Raw genomic sequence first — 18,070 nt, 5'->3', positions numbered from 1 at the left:
CTTAGATTGGATATTAGACATAATTTCCTCATGGGTATGGTGATTAGGCATTTGAATTGGCTGCCCAGGGAGGTGGTGATGTCCTCATCTCTGGAAATACTTAATTGATATGTGGATGAGGACTTAAGGACATGGGTTAGTGGGAGACCGTAGTGTTAGGTGGGTAGCTTTATTTTATCGTCTTGAAAGTCTTTTCCAACCTGAATGATTATATGAACCTTTCATGAAGTGTCAAGCTTTTAAGCTTACTCCATACACTTCTGAAGATTTTGATATGGTTTATGTGTGGTCTGTAATTTAAACTCATTATATTTCTCTTGTCAGTTTACCTGAGTAGTGGTAAGTACAGTAACATGCTGTACTGTATATCACTGTGGAGATCTTGTCAATTAAATACAGACAGCACTTCAGTATCTGTATACACAATTATGCTGTTGAACTGAAAGTACACAGAAACTGTTACGAATATGCCATGCTGTCTGTGTATACCATTACTCTAAAATACTTCAATATTGCAATAATATCTGCCAGCTGCAACTCACTGTGCTACACATCAAATCAAATGGCATAGATATGTGGAGCTAGGACCAGTGTCAGCTATTATGTGTCAGTTTTTCCTAAGGGGACACACTGACAGACAGTCAAAACTTTTCTTTAATATTTCTTATTGTGTTTCTGCTAGTGAGACTACCTGTCATGTAGCAATCATTTTCTGCTTGTGACAGAGGAAGAAAAACAGAAAACAAAAGAATTTGGATACCCATCTCAAATGCTTAGATTCAACAAAGTTTGCTTATGTTTACTTTGACTTGGAAAAAATGTATTCCATGATGCGGTTCTGAGCTCAGGTTAGCCATGTGGGGGAATGTCAGATATCCTTAACTGAAAATTCAAGACTCCTTTACAAAAACCTGGCTCTTCTTACATATATACCAACTCTTCTGATGCATCATTCTGACTACACTGGAAGGATGTCACAGATGGAAGTGTTCAGCCTGGGTGGGCTGAGCCTAGAAAGCTTGGATTTCATTTGAACTACGATTGCAGGACAGTGAAATGTGATAGCAAATACTTGTCATACCACATTGGTCAAAGTCTCACCTTCTCTTTTATAACAGAAAAAGAAAATATGAAGTGGCAAACAAAACTCCCAAACCCAAAGGCATCCTTTTCAAACCACAAGCATGTTTTCACTATGTTGTAATTCAAGAGACTTAGCACTAAAGTGTCACTATTAGAAAGTGATTGCCTTTGTCTTGAGCACTGGCTATGCTAAGTTTATTATCATTAAAATGATTAATTGTGCCTTATGTAGAGAACTGTGGTCATACTGTTAATCAGGAATTTCATAGTTCAAGAGCCTCAGATCTTTCCTCTGCTCTAACAAAACAACATTTGCCCTACAGGTTCTGCTAGACAACTGTTTTTTTTTTTTTTTTTTTTTTTTTTTTTTTTTTTTTTTTTACTAGAACTGCTAATGTTTACTTTAAAGCAATGTATTTGTAAATATAACGTGCAAAGACAGTTGTCCACCATGGCCTGCATGTTAGACTACATAATTAATCCAGTTCTAGTTCACACAAAAAAGTGCCTATCCCTGCTGACACTTTTCCAATTCTTTGTTCCTTGTACCTCTTAAACCTTTTCCTTACACATCTTTCTATACAACTATTCTCTTCTGCATCTATTCTTGTTCAGTATAATTTTCACCTTCAGTTTTCTGACACGATCCATTATTTGCTCCTCTCAGCCAACATTTCATACTAAAACATTTATGACTTGTGCTTGTTCCTTTTCAAGAACCATAATCTTAACTAACTGTAGCACCTTTCTTTTCTCAAGAATTACCAAAGAGAGCGATGGAAAGAAAATCAAGAAAAAAAGCAGCATCCAACACAGTATAGATAGGTACAGTGAAAGGGGATAACCGCCTTGTTTAGGAATGTAGGTAGGCAGATAATGCTTACTGTAAGAAGCTGGAAATAATGGTGACTGGAAGGATTAGGCGAGTAGAAGGGAGGGACAAAACCTCAAATTTCTAGAGGGCATTGCAATGAGATGGGCAGAAGAAGAAACTCAAAGGGTTCTTGTAATTAGTAAAACAGTTTAGGATTAAGCTTTGCTGATCTATCAGAGGTTCACCCATCACAGAGAACATTACCAAATATAATCAGATGAGGGATTCTGATGTATGGTTATATCAAATTATATCTCCAATAAAAAGACACAGTGCAGTGGCATGGCATGCATTTCAGCTGCAGTAGAAGTCACTTTTTCACTTAGATGTCACATCTTACTACAGTTTACTATCTGGAAGACTTCAAATTAAAACTGTGTCCTTCACTTCTTTTGTTCACATAAAGGGGTTCCATGATTTCTATCAATGTCACCAATTCCAAGCTCATCTCTCTCTCTTCCCACTAACCTAGCCCAACTGTGTTTAATATGAGTAATTTAGAAAATGGTATTTGGTTACACTCTATTGCTGTAAATTGCTGCTTTCCTCTAATGGCCTCAGAAGTAAAGAGCTAAACCAGTTAACCTGAAATAAGCTAAAACTAAAAGGTACATTTCAGAAACAGGCTATTATATTCTTGTAATGACTACAACATCATTGTTCAGTAACTTATTTGCCCTTTCTAACATATTCTAGCAGGAATATGTTTTAGGACAGATACTGATTTCTGCAGTAATACAGGGTAGGTGTAAATCTGTCACACTTGAGAAAGTTACTGTAGAAATAGCACTGACATACCTCACTCCTGGCCACTCCTTCACCCACAGGTACATCCAACGGACCAAAGGTGTATCTGAAATAAACTGTGTTTTGTTTGTTGGCAGCTACCCCCATCTGTGTCTGTATCTGTTGCCTCCCAAGCAGTCTTAAGGACAGGTGCAATTGAGATGTGTACAGCCCTTCTTGCCCTAACTCAGAGCACTGAGACCAGAACCAGCTTCTCATAGTCTTTATGTTAAGAAAGTATGAAAGCACTGTATTTTATCTGTCACTTGCTGGGCCATACTTGTGATTTGACATTATTTCCCCAGTGTTAAATTATAGTCTAGGTAGCTGAAGTTGTGGCTGTTTCAAACTGCAGGCTAGTGCCAGTTCTGGTTCCATGGATTTGCATCCCATCCCCACAACAGGAACAGAACTGCCAGGCAGGGTAGTACTGGACATATTGCAGGAATGAGGGTTAGACAACATTTTGATTCATTACTGTGGTTTACTCCATCTCTCATCTCCAGACAGCTTTCTCTGAGATATCTCAATAAAAACAGGTCACACAACACAGATTTTTAACACACTGTCTCTCTCAATCTCTCTCATCAATAGATAGATGAGATGATAGCCATACAAATAGACCTTCCTGTTATGGCATGGGGGTTAATTATTCAGTTAATGAAATCAAACTCCATTGACTTCAGATGAAAGACATCCATATATCAGTAAAGAGTGTCTTTGTTTCTTGTTTTTCTTCCCCCTTCTCCCTGTCCAAAAATTCCAGAAGATGCACACAGATAGGGCAATTTTTTCCAAGAGGACACTATTCACAAGTAAACTTACTGGGAACTTCCTATATATATATATTTTTTTTAACTTTTATTTATTTATTTGGAGCAAATGAGCACAAAGTGTCCCAAAACAAAGGAATTGCCCAAGAAAGGAAGTCTGAGAAAGGGATTAAAAGATTTCTGTAAACATCCAAAGCAAAAGTTTCACTTTCCCCTTCACCTTTTATAATGCCTCTTATATAGCAATGGTTGTACTTTGTATTCACCTGCATTTTTAAATTATAAAAAAGACATGCAGGTTACAATTTCAGTGAACTAATCTGATGATTGTTAGCTCCTTCTTTTACCCTTTTTCATCCTGGAAATTCATCTTACATTGGATTGCAGCTTTGGACCTGAATTCAAATGGGAACAGCAATATTATTTTAAAGTTATTGATTCAAAGAATGGCAAGGGAGAAATTCTGGGCTGTTATGCTGAAAGCACCTGAGATGAGAAACCTGTCACAAGGAAAAGTGTTATCTTGTATTTAAGAGAGACTAGAGCCTGAGAGAGTCACGTGCCAGATGCACAAAAGCTATATCGAGAGACATCACGTAAACCATGCTGTCTTTGCCAACGAGGATTTGTTTTAATCCTGGCAGTTTTAGAGAAATCAAAATACACAGAGCCAGGTGCATGATCAAGTCTTCAGAGCAGATATTGGCTTATTTCTACTATTTGTCTTATATGTCACAGTTTGAGCACAAACTTGTAGTTCTTGCAGTCTGGCACTGAACACATGATGTGTGTGATGTTCCTCAGAAGATCCCAGAATCACTTGAATAATAAAAGGTCAAAATAGTCAGATTGGTTAAGAAGCATTGGTAAAGTAAATTAATTCTTATATTGTCTAGATGTTATCCTTATATTTGTACAAAGACAACGCAATTCCTAGTTTTCCATGGAGATGTTTACCCATAACACTGCACTGCTTTACTTAGTGCCTTAAGCTCTTTAAATTATGGCAAACAGCTCATTACAGGACAGGACTCAGCTCTGTGCCCTAATATACAAAAAAACCTGAATGTTTACTGCTTTGGAATATATCATTTTAAAATAGACAAGCTATCAGTATCAGAAAATTATATTATCTGGAATATTCGCTGCTCAAACAGTACACAAATCTTGTTACAAATATTAATCAGTGGTTATCTGACAAGACCTGTCATTTTGCATTAATGACAAGTTCTCACTTGGTATCAATAAATGTAATTTGTTATGAAATTACATTACCTTACCATGCTTAAATTAATTCTATTAAAATATTTAGAACAAGTATTTGTTATTTGACAATTCAAGACAGACTAGGCATCATATTTCATACAGACACTTGGTTGTAATTGTCTTGAACATGAAATTTTAAAGATTCTTTAATGCCCAGAGCAATTATCTATGAGGCATAACAAACAAAGCAACAACAAACAAAACAAAATAATCAGTCTTCACTCTCTCAACCATCTATCTCCAGTAAAATTTCACAAGGAGTTTAAAAACACTTAAATTACCTGGAACAAGAAGAAAAGAAGAAGAAACAGATTTTTAGTTGCTTGGGCAAGTGGTAAAGTGATGATCTAGCATGACATCAAGGTACAAGACCCATCAGGACTATTTTGCTGCCTGAGAATCAGTCATACACCAAGATTTCATACTAACCAGATAGACTGTTTCATGATTGCCATCATTCCATGATGAAGAAACACTAACTGCCCATAATACTAAAGATCTTTTTCTTTGGCTTCTATTCTAGAAATTTCAGCACAATGTATCTAGTTTCAGAAAAGATGAGACTACATCAAAGATGCATAGGAGCCTAGGTCCCAAGGGAAAAATCCCCTCTCCCTCTCCAGATTCTTCTCATTAACACCATCTTAAAATCCAGTATTAAGATTTCCTGAATTCCTGGATATCAGCTTTCATTCACACTCTTCAAAATGGGTCACTGATAAATGCAGTAGATCACTGAAGTGTGTTCTTGGTGCAGTTATGTAACAAAAACATTTCACAGTTCATTATTTTTAAAAGAAACTTCCATAAACTTCCTAGAAAAATTCAGTGTCCAAAATACAAAGTTTAAATACCAACTCTATGGAAAAAAAACCCTGAAAAAGTAGGAACACATGCACATCAATATATATTTTGTTTGTTTTGATGTTTATGCTCTAAACTCCTACTCATTTCAGGCACCACAGTGTGAGACTGAAAAGCGTATAGATACAAAAGCAAATAAAAATGAGCTTTTGCAAACCATTATCCTTACATTACAATGGAAATACAGAAGCGTGCACACTATTCCAACCTGTCCAACAATCACACAAGTTTTGGTCAGTTAATAATATCATACTTTAGAAGAATTTTAGGATACTTAATGAAGAAGTATTTGAAGAGACTATCTCAGTACCCAAAATAATGCATTTCAAGGGAATCTTGCTTTCTGGAGATGGATGTTTCCTTATTTCCATAAATCAGTTCCATTTAATAAGCCTTAAGTAAAATATATTTTAAGAAGTGTTGTTATATATAGTTCTTGAAAATGAAACATGCTACAGAATATGTATGTCCAAGTATACTGTAAATTCAGCTCATCTTACCAGGTAAACCTGATTTTAGGCCACCATAAGAGCAAGAGCAATGATCTGGGTTTTTAAGATCCCGTATCAAGGAAAAGTTACCTTTCCATCAGAGTCATCATAGCATGTTAGTAAGTATACTAAATATATGCTTCCAGGAAGGATTTCTGAGTAAGCATTTACTATTAATGTTGCTGATAAAACATGGCTAAATTTTTTTTTTTATAGCTGAAGGAACACCTGGGGGCTCTGGGGAAGCTGCTTTTCAAGTCTCTCATGGCACATTAATTTAGCTTATTTAAGCCAAGTGAAGTGCTGAGTGGTGATAGGAAATTTTGATGAAGGACTCAGGATCTCTTTACTGTCCTCTCTCTCCCTCCAGGGATAGGAGAATTACTCACAGAAAAGAAACAGTTAAGAGATTGTGTAGGAACAGTATCAGCCCTGGAATATTTTATAAATAAATAAACACATCATCCAGTAAGTATTAACTGCCTCTTTCTACACTTTTTTTTATTCTTAGTTGTGAGGAGCATTCTCCTTCAGTGTCTAGAGAGTTTGGATGCTTAATATATATATATATTTTTTCCATCCTTAAAGATGGAAGAAAGCATAAATAGGCTTACTTCAGCCAAAGTAAAGGCAGTCACACAGCTCATACAAAGCAAACTGGCCAGGGCAGCACCTTCCTACAATAACGCACAGGTATCTTCAAGAATCCTGATGTAGAGACAAGGAAGAGAAAGGCTGTACCACAAGAGTGACATTAAACTGAAACCTTTCAGAAGCCAGACTAATGCCCTAGAAAGCATCTAGAAAAATAACTTCACTATGGAAACCTGTCCTTTCTTTCGTGATGATTGCTACTGGAATGCAGGGTCTGATGACTAGAGCTAGGTGTTCAAAATTCAAAACCCTGTAAGTATATTCCATGTTTAAGACACAAAAAACCAAACCAAACATCCACTTTTCTTGTACTGTGGGATCCTATTCTTAAATACTGTTCTTTCCAGTAAGCATCCTTTCAAGAACAAGAACACTGATGCTTGGGGAGATCTTTTAGAGGTTACGTGACCTGATCTAATGATATTCTAGAAAGAGAATAGTCACCATCATCAACATCAATCTAATTCTGAGCTCTGTAAAACCTAAAGACCTGTACAGCTTCAAAATACACTTTGTAGAATGGAATATTAGTAATACTTCTTACATAATATAAATATATATAAAGTGTACTACTTATTCTGTATTAACTGTAGCTTCTTGTCAATTTGTTGTCTGCCTTACAGAGATAGTAAGAGCTTCACAGATTAAAAAAATTTTAGAACACATCTATTTGACAGTCTAATTTCTGAATTTTACAGCACAGAAATTGCAATAATGATACACTGAAATTAAGTGTTTTTTAATGTAAGTGCTGTTACACAGCTGTGAGATTAGAGCATGATGTTGATGCAGTTTGCCACTCCATTACAAGATACATTGTCCTGTACTCAGAATCCCATAGGAGCTTTTGTTTAGCCACAACTCTTTTTGCAATGGCAATGCCCTTAGTAAGAGATGAAGATGCGCTGTCTTTGCTTGTCCCAGGTACTCTTTGCACTTGTCATATGGCTCAAAGAACTCAAGCCTGATCACCATCACATTGCTCTAGTACTGCTTCATGAGAAAGTACTATTTCTAGTGTGCTGAACAGTCACACTAGAAGTCACATCACGATAGAAATCACACATGAAACAAATTCTGCCATGGCAAAATATCATAAAAACTATTAGGCTTCTCCTTTAACAGCACAGATTTGATTATACGACAGGACTGTTAAACACCCCTCTTGCAAACTACTGAGGTGAGCACTTCACAAAATGAACAACGTGAAGTTGCAACCCAAAGCCACAGGCTGCAGGAGATGCTTGTTCGGGGTTCTCCATGCAGAAACGGAGGTGGAGAGGGACACTTAGGCAAGCTGAATAGAAAGCGGCAGCAAGAAAAGTAGTTGAATGAATAGACCCGAAAGCTCAACTTCAGAGCTTTCCATGCACAGGAGAGGCCTAGTAGCAAGTTTGTTTCTGTTGCATTCAAGAAACAGACTTTGCACAATTCTTTTTTTTTTTTTCCCTCATTTGAGCTGTTGTACTAATACATGTGACTGCATATGTTCACGATTCTCCTCCTAATGCAGATAAGCCTACAAGGCAACAAACACTGACTAATTGTTTGGGCTAGAGGGGCAAAGATATAAATGAGCTATTTCTCATTATGCTGTTAGGAAATATTGATTACACAGACACAGATGGTAACCACTAGTCATCCTGGTATTCTCAAATCTCTACACCAAACCTATCTGTTATACATTCATTATTTTTACAAGTTCAAATTATGACTGTTTTCCCTATTGACAAACATGGGTTAAAAATGTAATAAACAGAGTGGATTTGTGTCTGTATTATTAATGAATTGGCAACAAATGTCTCTGTGCCATTCATCTCTCAACAGCTGTTTATATTTTATTTTAAATCTGTGAAAACATTTCTTTGTAATCCCTTGATCTGTACGATAATTTCCTTTTGTTCCAAGCTGTTAAAGGTGTCTTTGAACTACTCAGGAAAAAAAAAAAAAAAAGGAGACTACTCATCTGTTCCTTCAAGACAAGACCACTTTAATTATAAAAAATGAACACAAAATCAAAGAAAAAACCAAAGGTGAGTGAACTCTGTATTGCAATAGGATAAAAGTCAGGATGGCTGTGGAAAACTATCAGTCATTATTGCTTTAAATTGCTCTTGATTTGTGAAAAGGAACAGACTAAGTCAGCTGCTCCTAATCTTTCTTTAGTTATCTTGTGCATTCATTCTCTGCTCTCTGGCTTGCTAAGAATTCTGCTCACCACTTGTCACAGCCAGGAACAAGACTGTTAAGCTCACCCCTTGTTGATAAGTAGGCGTTGTTACTTATGGATATCCTGTTGTGTTGACCCCCTGGAGTCTTGAATTTTCGTATTGTTCAAGCCACAGTGATTTCAGGGCAGTGCTCTTTATGAAATACAATGTCTACTTGAAAATTTGTCAATATGGATTCTAAAAATAGCTGTGGTATGAGCAAGTACAAATAACTATTTGCTTCTCTATAACAACTGTATAACCAGAAAAAAATATCTTTAAGAACTAGAATGAGAAGGCAGTACCCTCAGCTTATGATTTATTGTATCACTGAAGAGATTAAAGACAATGCTCACTTTAGAAACCATGCACATAGACAAATGCTGTATTCATAGCACCAGTGGAAGAGCAAAAGCCATGAACAATGAGAAAAGTACTGCCAGGGAAAAGAACAAAGGACATCTTGGACAGCCAGTTCAAATGAGAATAGCTCAAATGAGGCAAAATAAATAACCAAGCTTTACACTTTTACACGTTTTCTAAAGTTACAAAATGTCACAAACTTATGTTCTGTGGGGAACTGCATAAAGGTGATTATTCAAACACCTACTTACACTGTAGCATTTCAATGCATATATTTGATTTTAACATACCTTTGAGGATTTAATGCCACTTATTTGTCCAAACAAGGGAGTTATATTGCATAAGTTGCACACTATTTTGTGCCCAGAAAAAGCAACCAGAACTCTTAAAACTGAATACCCTGCTCTGCGATGTGTACTGCATTCAAGAAAAGGAAGGGTAGAGAGAAGACAGAATAAACTAAAGGGGACAAAAGAACACCAAGTAACATTGTTGAGGGAAAGAAAGAAAGAAATATGAGAGGCTCTGATCTAAACAAAAAGAGACAAAAAAATACTTGGAAAGAATTTTAGGAAGGAAGTATGTTTAATCACCTACAGCCCCAGGAGAGGTAATTTATGTACCAAGAAGTTATGGAGGTTTTATGTGCCTATTAGTCTGCTATTCAATTAAAAAATGTGTACTTACCATGGCAACCTCTGTGTCTCATGATACACATGCAAACTCTAAGATATCTCTGTAGAGCACCTTCTTAAAGAAACAGACACAGTGGCTGGTGGTGTGGTATACTTTTCAGTCACTAAAAGGCTATAAAAGGAATTGCCAATACAAGATTTAGAAACAATTGGTTTTAGATTCTGACAGGTAAAATCACCATGCTGTTCACACTCTGCATGTGTAATTCATGCACACAGTGCAGATAACACTGCTGTACCTTAGAGCAACTCTCCATACCTAAGGATTGCATTACCAACGTCTTCCTACATTCCCCTTCTTGACTACTGACATAATACTCCTAAGCTTTGAAACAATGCTACCTTTTCTCTGGGATCCATTTTGCTTCAAACTTTACACCAAAACTATCTCACCAATTCTTCAGGCACTACAGTGTAAGCATACTAGCATACTCCTTTACTTAATAACTGCAGGATGCATGACTTCCCTTTGGCTCAGCCCTTGATGCCTGGGAATTCCCTTCCTTTCGTGCCTGCATCAAGTTCCCTGCTTCAGCAGGTGCTGTCCTTTCTGATACTTATTTGAGCTTCCCATAACAACAGCTATTAAAAAACCTGTTTTCCACTCACTAACTTACTCCTTTCCAGATAATGAATATCCAACTCATGACAAACTTCCAGATCAGCCATATATAATGAAGAATCAAAGCATTTTCTTACACAGCATCTGAGAAAAGAATTTCCTTCTTCAAAAATATACCCCATCTGTAATCTCTAAGCATTAAGTTGAATTTAAATACAATCATGAAAGCAAAAACAAGAAGATATTGAAATGATAACCGACATTTGTAATGACTTTTTTTTTTCATTAATTCTTCCCCTTATCACCTTCCTCCTCTTCAGTAACCACTAGAAGTATTTCAGACTACTCCTCCGGTGGACAGGGAACAAGGTAACCCACTTTCCTACAAGCCCATGTAGGTGATGCACAGAATGTGAAAGAAGGAAAATACCACCTTGTGAAAAGCTTTTGATTCACTGGAATTTAAGCTTTAAATATATTTTAAAGATTTCAGCTTCTTCCTTTGCTTTCTCTGATAACAATGAATCTAATCTTACCAGGCACTATTTTTAATCAGACAATATTTATGCTGGGTTTTTGGAGCTCCCACAGTTTTTTTCTTGTGAGCACTTCAGAGGCACATAATAGGAAGAAACAACCATCAAGTCAGGAGATCAAATCCTTTATAGCCATAAACAACACCACAGAAGCGTTTCCCTGCCACCTCCCGAAATATCCACAGCATCCTCAATCCCATTCCTAACGATAGGAAAATATACATCCTAGATTTAAAGAACAAGCCAGCAATAACCTCAAAAGAGCAATTCCTTCAAACACAACAACCAATGAACATGCAGGTGCATTTGATACTTTCACCTACCACCAACAGAGCAAGACAAGATGACAAAAATCTACGTTCTCAAACATAGCTTCTTTATCTAGACTTCATTATTCTAAGGCAGAAAGTGTAAAGATTTACTCACGTTTAGGAGGCTGAGAAATGTCAACTCCTCACAACAGCAACAAAGACATGTTCACATTACACAACTTACTTAAAACACACATTCTCCATTCTGAAAACTTCTCAAAAATTGGGTAAACTGCAAGCTATATTGTTTCTTGGATAGAAATGAGCTTTGGTGGCAACTGGCAGCTTATCATTAGCACATTACCATCAGCTGTGAGGGATTTAGCACTGGTACTGGGGTGAATGTAAGCTCACCTGATACTAAAAACTGTTTTTGTTTTGTTTTGTTTTTGTTTCCCTATGCTGTTTTTCCCCATATGAGAATAGCTTGCATAAATTATGAAATGGAACTGTGAAGTCTAGGTTGTATTCAAGGTAAATGCTGTTGGTAGCTTCCTTCAAGATGTACCTCTCCTCACTATTTGTACTGATGCTATAAGGGCATCTTAAGAGGAAAGAAAAAGCATTTTCCTGGGATATGAGAAATTCATGATTCAGTAAATAATGCAAACTGTGTATTTGGAAGTGTAATCTATGTCAAGCTTAGGCGAGTGCTGATGATATTTGGTATGAAGGTGCTGTACTGAAGGTATATTGCAACTCTTCCCACTCAAGGGAGGAACTTGATCTGAGCTGTTTTCTCACATGATGGATGTGAGTGATTTTCATGAGCAAGCTACGTTGTCCTTTTTGTATTACATCTCTACAATCCTGGGAGGGGAAAGTAGCTGAAAGCATCAATTTTGATACAAATCCTTTATAGTCTTTAAATTGGGCACTGCCACTTTAATAAGCCACACCTGGTTAAGAATGATGTTCTGCTGAATTCCTCCCGCTGTAATGAGCCCTGAATATCAGACTGAGACTGTGATCAAGACAATACAATTAATCACCAGACCGTGCACAATTTCAGTAACATGAAAATTGCACGCAGTTAGATTTTCTAAGTAAAACTAATATTTCATGCAGTAGAAAAGGTGAAGTTTCAGTGCATAACAAAAAAGAATTTCAGAGGTTTAAAAAAAACTGGCTGTCAGCAGGGCCATGTGAAGGTGAATGCATAAATCAAATAACTATGCCATCTGTTATAGAAAACTTAACGGGAATTAAGTGGTTCATATTTTCTAAAAATATCTTTCTTCATAGTGTGCAGAAGTACTGAATATCTAAGGAGAAATTGTGGAATTGGACTTTAATTAGGAAACTTTGAGTTTTGAATACAACATGAGCTTAGTCAAAATATCAGCAAGATAAGCTTATTAGGAGGGAAATAGGAAAGAAAATTAGCGTGGAAAAAAAAATAAATCTTTTTGGTAGGAGTCAGAAGGGTGATTAAAAACATGTAGTGGACCCATTTTCAATATTTTTCAGTATTTTTTTTCTGCTGCAGCATGAGACCTCATAAACACAAACAATGACAGACAAGCCGAGGCCAGCTTGTAGGAGACTTTCTATTCTGATGCTATCTGAAAACGATGGTCACTTAAGTGACTTGAAAATTGGTTGGCGAAAAGAGCTTGCTTCAGTATGTGAAACTATGTTTCAATGCAATGGTTGTTTCAATGCAAATGCAGCATTCACCAGAAAACTCATTCAAAGAGCTGACACACAATGCCATTGTCGCTTCTTTCCAGGCTCACCTCCAGTGCCAGCTGGTGGGAAGGAACAACTGCTGGATAAGCTGGTGGCTCCTTTCTTCCTTTTGTCTTTTTAAAAGAAAAGCATGGTAATTTATTTTATGCACTATTGAGTTATAAAGTTTTCAGATCTCTTTTTTTTCTCTTCCCCCAAAATTTGACAATCTCTAATCTAAAAGTCCAACCTGAACACAATTAAAAAAACAAAAAAACAAAACAAAACAAAAAAAAACAACAACAGACAAACCCAAAAACTTTATATAGGAATGGAATAACAAAGACTTTCCTTTGAGAGGAGTTATGTATACTTGCCCTAGATAAGAATGCTGCCCCAAGAGTAATGCCTCCTATTTTATTGTGTTGGCCCACGATGTCAGAGGCAGATGTTGGTGGAATGGTAGAGGTAGAACCTTCCTGCCAATATTCAATTATATTTTGTTGCTGTGTGACAGAGGGCAGCAGAGGGGCAGTCTTGTCAGAATGGCATCTGACATGGAAGTGCCTATGAAGCAAAGGTGTGTCACTGAATTTCTCCATGTGGAAAAAACTGCACCCACTAACATTCATTTACACTTGCTGAACATTTATGGAGACTAAACGGTGGATGTGATCACAGTGAAGTGGTGGATGGTACATTTCAGCAGTGGCAATAACAACATGATTGACAAGCCACGTTCCAGACAGACGTAGATTTTTGTGGGCACAGCATGCAAGCTCTTATTCATTGCTGGCAAAAATGCACAGTGAGCAGTAGTGACTATTTTGTAAAATAATGTTTTACAGCTGAGAATTTTCTCTACCCAATAGTATTCTTACTCTCTTTGTATCTGTTGTAGTTTCCAAGGAAATAAACGGGAGGCATTACTTTCAGAGTGACCTATATAAAAGACTAATCTGAATGGGTGATGACAGAACTGAATGTTTTAGGAAAATGATTTTCAGACAAAATGACGGAGAAGAAAGGAAGAAAAGAAGGAACAAATGCTCACAGAAAAAGGCAAAGTGGCTCAGAAATACAATACTCAAAATATATTTTTAAATAAAAAGACTAATTATGGTGTACTATGTTATACAGAATTGAAACTTAAAGTAAAATAATAAAACAAAACAAAAAAACCCTATTTCTGTGTCTGTCATTGGCCGTCTCCAATCTTTACTTCTGTATCCTCTCTTCATCCTTTATTTTCTGTACAAATATTCTAAACTTATTTAGAAAGGATGCCCCATTGTGTACTCTTACAATGTCTGAAAATATAGAGCTTTGTGGTAAGCTTAGGCCTCTCAATACTACTGCAGCTCAAATAGTAAAGAGCAGAAGTAATTATAGCTGGGAAAGACACATTTTTCTCCTCAATGTTTTATAACAACAAATGGCAGTTATCTGACACTGATACACTTCATCTTGGCCAATGATATTCAATTTTTGTATCAGAAAAACTGCATGAAAGTATTACGTTTCATGTCAGTTCATCCAAAATCTAGACTTGGGTTCATGGAAATTCATTTTTAAACAGTATGATCCACTGGAGGATATGGGGTCACTCAGCAGCTGGGGCTTACTGCAAATTGAAGTTCAGCTGAGAACTTAGTTATACCCCAAAGCAGCAACCACTGTAGGGAAATGCAGTGTAAGACTGAGCTGACTTGAAGCATATACGATTGCATATTCAAGTTAATATCTTGAAAAATCATCTCTTCAAGAAAAATAAAATAAAATCCCAACTTTTAAAATATTGATGGGAAAAAAAAAAAAATCAACATTTTATCCTGCTGCAAGATAAAACTCCAAAATATAAGTATTTGGTATTTTAGGGTGAATAAGAATGGCTACCTGTGATGGAAGAGAAGAAGCAACTCCTCAGAAGTTAGAAAATAATGTTGGGAATTGCTAAAAATCAGACTGCCATGGAAAGCAAAATATAAGTTAAGCAGAGTTGGATGCGGTTCAATGGTATTAAGAGTAATCAAAGGATATTTTACATATGCATACTTCTAGAAATAACTAAAAAATACTTTTACTGTATGTGTTTTGGGAAATGGGGAATAGGAGGAACGAGTCGTGCTGTAATTGAAATGGCTCCCATTACATAAAGTATGTGTGGGCAACAGAGAAAGGGATTTTACTGTTATTTAGTGTGCATGGAAAAGACAGCATTCTCATGTAAAATTTGATAAAATGCATGGAATTATGTGTTTTAAACATAACAAAAGAAAATGTAGATGGAATAATAGTAATAAGAATAAACATTCTATTTGTTTGGTGCATTTGGAAGTGCTTGGTTTTCTTGGAGAAATTGTTTGTTGTCTAATGCTGTAGTCTGTGAATGCTAACACATTAAATACTCAAAAAGTATGTATTAATGATTAATTCACTGTGATTAAAATTGGTTTGGGTCGTGTATTTCCCAGGCCACTAATGGCTGGAAGTTCAAAAGAGAAAACATAGACTGGAAGGCTGCTCACCTCACGCTGAATGTTCCCAGTTATCACAGCAGGTGAAAATGTGCCTGCCTGGGCTAAGGAGGCACCTCACCTCATCACAAACTGTCTCATCATGGACCACACTGTGAAGAGACCTGGGTCAGCAATGAGCCTAAGTGGCAACATGGCGGTGGGGATACTGTGAGCAAGCTGTGGTGCCACCCAGACATCAGTGCTCCTCACACACAGGATCCTCACCCAGTTTGGGCACAGGCAGAACATCTGGATCCTCAGAAGGTGATCTTGCCAAGGGCTTAGCTTGGAGGTAAAACTAAACTGGCTTTCAAGCCTAAATCAAGAGTGGAATGTATTGGTGGGCATATAACAGCGTTCCTAGTGCCAAGGCAAGCACGCACACACATGCATGCAAAAACACTTTATTTAAAGGTTTTATTGTTAGCATTATAATTAGGCCCCCAAATATACTCTGTAAATATATCAAATTAAGCTCCAGTAGCCAGGGATATTCAAGCTATATATACCATGATTGAATTCCTGTCATTCTCATATTAAAATGTTTTACCATAGCAATCTGTATTTAAATAAATAGCCCGTTATATTTCACACGCTCACTCGGTGTTATTACCATCTATTTCCAAGAGAGAGCAGTAGTGAATTGTACTATCATTACCCTGGATAATCTTACTCAAACACACGGAATTCACATTTTCGACTCTATAACCTTTCAACCTATTGACCATGAAAAATGCTCCGACATAACATGACACATATAAATGTTTAAAGTCCAAAGGGTAATTATCTATATTCACAGTTAAAACTGTGCCTTGATTTCACAATAGAAACCATATGTTCACTCAAAACACTTTCAATAGGCTAAATAACACCCAGATTAACCCTGAGTTAGTTTACTGGTTAAAATAATAGCAGCATCTTCTTCTAATTCAGTAGTTCATTTATCATTTTTGATCAAGGCACTGAATGTGAACTTTCAATATTTGAAAGATTAACTTGAAAAATAAACTGCATACAGGAATGGTAAAAATTTTGCCAACTCTTAGAGTTTGTCTTTAATTTCATGTAAAGTGTCTGATAACAGCTCAAAATATGTTATTTAGCTTGAAGTAGAATTTTGTGTTTCCTAATGATGAATTCTCTCTCCCAGAAGAAAAGGGCAATGACTTGCTGAATTACTACTTTTTTGTTGTCGTTCACGAAAGAGCTCAACAGAATGCAGTTTAGAGCAAATTTTGACCATTTTCCATTATGAAAAATGCCTTTGGTCCAAATCACTCTCAACAACTATGAAAAGCACGAGCACTGCTCCTCGTCTACAGGCTCTGCAGCAGCAGTAAGCAGTGAAAGGTATACTAAATGGGACTTCATTTAGCTTGTAGAATAAGCAAACTATTTAGACACACATTTGCTTATCTTATTTCTTGAAAGATAGAAAAAGATTATTTTGAACCTTCGGAATCACTGCAGCAGAAAATTACAAACAGAAGACAAAATTGTATATTACAGGAGTAATGACAAGTCAAAGAAAAGAGACATACTTGAGAAAAATAGCAAACAGGCAAATGACTTTTCAGTGAGTGCCAACTCTGTGCACATTAAACTGGTTAAAAGCTCCTTCTCTGCCTGCTTGTCATGTCATTGTTCCTTGTCAAGCAACAGAGAACACCTCCAGCTAGTACATGATATACTGGATGCTTCATCAAAAAAGGTATTCTCTGTCTTTGAATTTAAATTGACATTTTCCCTATGTATATTATAAAAGCCCTCTGGAAATAGCAATAGACTATGGCACAAAAGAAGCTGGGAATGCTGCAAGAAAGCTCACTGGAATGCTGGTCTCATTTTCAAAGAACATTATTGCACATGCTTTAAGAATACACAGGTGTCTGGCCTTCAGTGAACTTCATCTTTCTATGGTAAAATCTTGTGCATACAAGGTGCTTTGTTCCATCTCTCCTAACCTGGAATAGAAAAATGATTCCTCTGCAGGGAGAGGCAGTAGTCCTGTGTCCGGATTATTAGAATAAGAATGTTGTCCTCCATAAATTTGTAATCTTCCCTTGAACTCCCAGCATTCTAAAACATAATTTTACATTCATCATTGCATAATATGCCCCAAAGAAGTCAGTGTAACCATTCACCCTTAGAAAAGCTGGCACTCAACCAATTTATTCACTCTGCAAGAGTCTTCATATAGTCCTCTTGTACACCTTTGCCATCATTTATGCATCATTTACCATAAAGATAGGAGCTGCTAATAAATCCGTTATACTGAATGCTGTAAGTAAATCAGAAAGGTCTTTGATATTCAATATCTCAATGACTCTGTAGCCTTCATTTTTTCATATTGAAGATTATTTCTGGAGAAGCTTTACTTGAATCCCAGTGTTATATATCAAAGTCCTTCTG

Source organism: Phasianus colchicus, chromosome 9 (genome assembly GCF_987193195.1).
Source record: "Phasianus colchicus chromosome 9, bPhaCol1.hap1.1, whole genome shotgun sequence".
In the NCBI taxonomy this organism is placed as follows: domain Eukaryota; kingdom Metazoa; phylum Chordata; class Aves; order Galliformes; family Phasianidae; genus Phasianus; species Phasianus colchicus.
Note: the sequence above shows the minus strand (reverse complement) of the source record.